Genomic DNA, 6,849 nt, shown 5'->3' on the forward strand with positions numbered 1-6,849 from the left:
TTGTTCCATTGTTTAAGTAGGGCAGCAGGGATAATCCAAGTAATTACAGGCCGGTGAGCCTTACATCAGTGATAGGGAAATTATTGGAAAAAAATTGTAGGGACAGGCTTTACTCACATTTGGGAACAAATGGACTTATTTGTGATCGACAGCCTGGTTTTGTGAAGGAGAGGTCATGCCTCACTAACTTGATCAAGTTTTTCGAGAAAGTGATGAAGATGATAGATGAGGGAAAGGCAGCGGATGTTGTATGCCATGAACTTCAGAAAAGTCTTTTACAAGATACCTCATGGTAGATTGGTATGAGAAGTGAAGTCACATGGAATCAGAGGAGAGCTGGTAAGAATGGCTACAGACTGGCTTAGCCATAGAAGACAGAGGGTAGCTTAAGAGGGGTGTTTTTTCTGAATAGAAGGCTGTGACCAGTGGTGTTCCACAGAGAACAGTTCTGGGACCTTTGTTGTTTGTAATATACATAAATGATTTTGAGGAAAATGCAGTTGGTTTGATTAGTAGTTTGCAGACGACAAAAAATTGGTGGAGTTGCGGAAAGTGAAGGGGATTGTCAGAGGATATAGCAAGATATAGATCATTTGAAGACTTGGGCGGAGGAATTGCGGATGGAGTTTAATCTGGACAAATGTGAGGTAATGGATTTTGGAAGGTCCAATGCATGTAGAAATTATGCAATAAATGGTAGAATCCTTAGGAATATTGATAGGCAGGGAGGTCTGGGCGCACATGTCAATCGATGACTGAAGGTGGATAAGATAGTCAAGAAGGTATACAGCATGCTTACCTTCATCATTCGGGGCATTGATTATAAAAATTGGCAACTCATGCTGCAGCTATATAGAAACTTAATTAGGTCTCATTTGGAATATTGTGTACAAATCTTGTCACCCCACACTACTAGAAGGATGGTGGATGCTTTGGAGAGGGTACAGGAAATATTTACCAGGATGCCTGGTCTGGACGGCATTAGCCACGAGGGGAGGTTTGAAGAATTTGGTTTGTTCTTACTGGAATGATGGAGGTTGAGGGCTGACCTGATAGAGGTTTACGAGATTAATAGTGGCACGGACAGAGTGAATAGTCAGATGCTCTTTCCTAGGGTAAAAAAGTCAAGTACTAGGGGACATAGATTTAAGGTGCATGGGAAAAAGAGGAGATGTGTGAGGCAAGTTTTTAACACAGAGGATGCGGCCCAGGGAGGTGGTGTGAGCAGGTACGATAGCAGCATTTAAAGGGCATCTAGACAAGTACATGAACAGGATGGGAATGGAAGGACAAGGAATCCGTAAGTGCATATAGTTTTAGTTTTGGCAGACATCCTGATCAGTGGAGGCTTGGAGGGCCTGTTCCTGTTCTATGTTTCCAAGGGGTCACTGATGGGCCCCTGGAGCTCAATGACATTGAAAAAGTACGCAATATGATAAGTTATGCTTACCTTTTGAGAAGAATGATTGCATAGTATTGGCAAACCTATTACTGAGATATGTTTAAGCAGTTTGTGCATGTCATCTATTTTCTCAAACAAAATATCTCAGTTGCAATAGAGAAAGCTACAGATAAATGTGTACTTGCAATATCTTTCCAGTTTTGCAGCAGGAGACTTATGCACCACACTTATTGTTCTATCATATATTATTTTCTCCCTCAGTTCAATCTGTGAAATCCAGTCAATATGTAGCGTACCAAGCTAAAGGCAGGCCCAGGCCCCCATGGTCAATCTGCCTCGGATGAGTGCTTAAAACATGTGAAGGTTATTCATCCACAGAAATTGTGTTCAAATGCATTGTTGAACAAGACATTAACTGGGATTACTTCCAAGCCAACATTTTTGCATTCACAGTTCTTTCCTCCCTAAACTCTTCACCTCAACTGAACTATTGTTCTGTCATTTATTCTTACAGTTTGGTATTGTTCCTGGTTAAAGTTAACTAAGGTGAACACCTTCTCAAAGCCATACTGTCTTGTTTTAGTCATTGTGCCATTTTTAACTACTTCTTAAAGTTGTACCCCTAGGATGAGGATGTCCTGCCTTTGCCATTTTAAATGTACACCTATTTTTCCTCAAAACTCATGGAATCATAGAATCCTTGCAGTGCAGAAGGGGACCATTTGGTCCATTGAGTTTGCACCAATACTCTAACGGTATCTTACACAAACCCTCTCCTCCGCCTGATCTTCGCAACCCCATACATGGCTAATACATCTAACCGAGACATCCATGGACACTAAAGGACAATTTAGCATTGCCAATCCACCTAACCTGCACATCTGTGGACTGTGGTAGGAAGACAAGGCACTCGGAGGAAACCCATTCAGACACAGGGGAAAACGTGCAAACTCCACACAGACAGTCACCCAATGCCAGAATTGAACCCAGGCCCCTGTTGCTGCATGCCTTTGCCAGCTATTTTGAAAGGACAATTTAATTCATCCCACTCCCCTGCTCTTTCGCCATTGCTCGGCAATGTTTTTTTTCCATCAATCACTCATTCAAATCAGCTTTAGAGTTCAGATTGAGTCTGCTTCCACACCCCTTTGAATCAAGCACCCAGATCATCACCAATAACATTTCTCAACATTTTCTCTCTGGTCATATGAAGATGCTCGTTCACCAGTTTAGGGAAAACACAATTTGTTTATTTACAGGTTAAAACTACACAGAAGCTTGCAGCCTTGTGGCTGCAATCAGTTCCCAAGATGACTCTCTGTACAAAAGCGCACACATCCCAGGGTGATCCTCCACACTGCTCCTTGATTGGTTTCTTGGGTCACGTAACCCTGGCTCTGCAGATTGAGACAGTGAAAAGTCTGACAACACCAGGTTTTAGTCCAACCTATTTATTTGATAATATACTCACAAGCTTTCGGGGTTAGCCCCTTCGTCAGGTGAATGGAGAGTTCTGGCCTCAGACAGAACATATAAAGCACAGACAGTTTAGAAATTACTGATTAGAATGCGAATCCTTACACCTAACCTGCTGTTCAAGACCTGAAGTGGCTGATAATGTGAGTGGAAGGAGCACTGATCACAGTTTAAAGAGATGTGTATTGTCTCCAGACAGTACAGTAAGTGAGGTTTTGCAAACCCAGGCAAGTCACGGGGGTTACAGATAGTGCGACATGAACCCAAGATCCCTGTTGAGACCGTCCTCATGTGTGCGGAACTTGGCTATCAGTCTCTGTTCAGCGACTCTGCGCTGTCGTGTGGCGTGAAGGCCGCCTTGGAGAATGCTTACCCGAAGGTCAGAGGCTGAATGCCCGTGACCACTGAAGTGTTGGCCAACAGGAAGGGAACAGTCTTGCCTGGTGACTGTCGAGCGATGTTCATTCATCCGTTGTTGTAGCGTCTGCATGGTCTCCCCAATGTACCATGCTTCGGGACATCCTTTCTTGCAACGTATCAGGTAGACAATGTTGGCCGAGTTGCAAGAGTATTTACCATGTACCTGGTGGATGGTATTCTCACGTGTGATGATGGTATCCATGTCGATGATCCGGCATGTCTTGCAGAGGTTGCTGTGGCAGGGTTGTGTGGTATTGTGGTCACTGTTCTCCTGAAGGCTGGGTAGTTTGCTGCGAACAATGGTCTGTTTGAGGTTGTGTGGTTGTCTGAAAGCAAGAAGTGGGGGTGTGGGGATAGCCCTGGCGAGATGTTCGTCTTCATCAATGATATGTTGAAGACTCCGGAGAAGATGTCGTAGCTTCTCCGCTCCGGGGAAGTACTGGACGATGAAGGGTACTCTGTCCACTGTGTCCCGTGTTTGCCTTCTGAGGAGATCGGTGCGGTTTTTCGCTGTGGCGCATCGGAATTGCCGATCTATGAGTCGAGCACCATATCCTGTTCTTATAAGGGCATCTTTCAGGGTCTGGAGGTGTCTGTCACGATCCTCCTCATCTGAGCAAATCCTGTGTATACGGAGGGCTTGTCCATAGGGAATGGCTTCTTTAACATGTTTAGGGTGGAAACTGGAGAAGTGGAGCATTGTGAGATTGTCTGTGGGCTTGCGGTACAGTGAGGTGCTGAGGTGACCGTCCTTAATGGAGATGCGTGTGTCCAAGAATGCAACTGATTCTGGGGAATAGTCCATGGTGAGTCTGATGGTGGGGTGGAATTTGTTGATATCACCATATAGTTGTTTCAGTGATTGTTCACCATGAGGCCAAAGAAAGAAAATGTCATCGATGTATCTAGTGTACAGCATCGGTTGAAGATTCTGTGCAGTGAAGAAGGCAAACACGGGACACAGTGGACAGAGTACCCTTCGTCGTCCAGTACTTCCCCGGAGCGGAGAAGCTACGACATCTTCTCCGGAGTCTTCAACATATCATTGATGAAGACGAACATCTCGCCAGGGCTATCCCCACACCCCCACTTCTTGCTTTCAGACAACCACACAACCTCAAACAGACCATTGTTCGCAGCAAACTACCCAGCCTTCAGGAGAACAGTGACCACAATACCACACAACCCTGCCACAGCAACCTCTGCAAGACATGCCGGATCATCGACATGGATACCATCATCACACGTGAGAATACCATCCACCAGGTACATGGTAAATACTCTTGCAACTCGGCCAACATTGTCTACCTGATACGTTGCAAGAAAGGATGTCCCGAAGCATGGTACATTGGGGAGACCATGCAGACGCTACAACAACGGATGAATGAACATCGCTCGACAGTCACCAGGCAAGACTGTTCCCTTCCTGTTGGCCAACACTTCAGTGGTCATGGGCATTCAGCCTCTGACCTTCGGGTAAGCATTCTCCAAGGCGGCCTTCACGCCACACGACAGCGCAGAGTCGCTGAATAGAGACTGATAGCCAAGTTCCGCACACATGAGGACGGTCTCAACAGGGATCTTGGGTTCATGTCGCACTATCTGTAACACCCGTGACTTGCCTGGGTTTGCAAAACCTCACTTACTGTACTGTCTGGAGACAATACACATCTCTTTAAACTGTGATCAGTGCTCCTTCCACTCACATTATCAGCCACTTCAGGTCTTGAACAGCAGGTTAGGTGTAAGGATTCGCATTCTAATCAGTAATCTCTAAACTGTCTGTGCTTTATATGTTCTGTCTGAGGCCAGAACTCTCCATTCACCTGACGAAGGGGCTAACCCCGAAAGCTTGTGAGTATATTATCAAATAAATAGGTTGGACTAAAACCTGGTGTTGTCAGACTTTTCACTGTGTTTACGCCAGTCCAACGCCGGCATACCCACATCATGTCTGCAGATTGAGGACAATCACTACCGGTTATTTTGCCAATTACCCGCAATGCATATTCCCTGGTTATTAACTTTTTGTTCTTCTAAGTTTCCTTTTTCACATCCCAAATGACCATTCTATTTCCTTCAAAATTTATTTGAGTATATTTAGCTTTATTTTTGTTATATACCTTTCATTAATGGTGAAGTTTAGTCTTGATCACCTGGAATTTTCTCAGGGATACCCCCACTTGGTTGTCATAACTTCAGCTGAATATCAGTGAAAGTATTTTTTTTAAACTTTATTCCAATCCAATTAAGTCAAATTAAACCCAATTCAGAGTCCCAACAAGTTGGGACATTCCCGATCCAAGCTGACAAGACAGGGCTCTCACCTCCTGTCTTGGGCTTGATCTACATGATCCAAGCTGACTGGAGTAGGTGTAGCTCCTCCTCCAGGGCTTGATCTTATTTGCATCTTAGTCAAATGGCCAAGGTGCCGCTTTAAAAAATTGCTTCAAATGAAGCTGAAAAGTAACCTAATGACTTCAACCAAGTGCAGCATGTCGATACTACACTTGATCTTAGCCAAAAGGCCGAGAAGTGATATCAGTGAAAATATAGTCTACCTAGAAGAACACCCAAGAAAGTTTCTGGTTAACCTGGTTATGTATCTACAGGTCTCTAATCTAAGAAGTGCCTCCTTTTAGATATACTTGGCATTTTATCAATCTATAATTGAAGGTTTTCCACTGCTGACTTGTAAACCTGTTTGCTAACTTTTCTGCCCAGTTCACTTGCACCATATCCCTTCTCATTTTACCAAGCTTTTTCCTTTTCCAGTCTAGCATCCTAATCTGTGAATCTTTATTCATTTGCATTTCTGCATTGAACCTAATTGTGTTATAGCTACTAATTCCCAATTATTCTCTTGTTCTGCTAACTTTATCAGACAGAACTAAATTAAACGATGCTCATTTACTTGTTGGACTAGAAACACACTGACCTCGGGAGAAGCCCCAGTTACATTCAAAAACATTTCCAAGCTTTAATGCATTGTCTGTATCTTATTTTCGTATAGATGATTTCAGCCAATATTATCATAGAATTACAGAATCCCTATATTGCAGGATGAGGCTATTCAGACCTTCGAGTCTGCACCGACTCTCTGACAGAGTATCTTACCCAGGCCTCTCCCCTCCCTCTATCCTCATAACTGTAAACATGGCTTATCCATCTAACATAATAAGAACATAAGAACATAAGAAATAGGAGCAGGAGTAGGCCATCTAGCCCTTCGAGCCTGCCCCGCCATTCAATAAGATCATGGCTGATCTGTCGTGGCTCAGTTCCACATTCCCGTCCTCTCCCCATAACCCTTAATCCCCTTGCCTATCAAAAACCGATCAACCCGCGTCTTAAAAATATTGAGCGAGGCAGCCTCCACCACTTCAATGGGCAGAGAATTCCAGAGATTCATCACCCTTTGAGTGAAGAAGTTCCTCCTCAACTCCGTTCTAAACCGCGCCCCCCCCCCCCTTTATCCTGAGGCTGTGCCCTCTAGTCCTACTGTCCTTTCTGAGCAGGAAGAGCCTCTCCACCTCTATCCTTTCCATCCC

General features: G+C 44.4%; 1 non-coding gene across 1 annotated transcript; it reads right to left on the reverse strand.

The window, feature by feature from the left end:
- Nucleotides 1-5,646: 5,646 nt before the first annotated feature.
- On the reverse strand, nt 5,647-5,838 carry LOC145362261 (U2 spliceosomal RNA). The gene has a single exon (XR_013889965.1). It is a non-coding gene; the product is annotated as a U2 spliceosomal RNA (small nuclear RNA).
- Nucleotides 5,839-6,849: the final 1,011 nt, after the last annotated feature.

This window comes from Carcharhinus amblyrhynchos, chromosome 2 (assembly GCF_965287045.1).
Source record: "Carcharhinus amblyrhynchos chromosome 2, sCarAmb.v2.hapA, whole genome shotgun sequence".
NCBI classification, from domain to species: domain Eukaryota; kingdom Metazoa; phylum Chordata; class Chondrichthyes; order Carcharhiniformes; family Carcharhinidae; genus Carcharhinus; species Carcharhinus amblyrhynchos.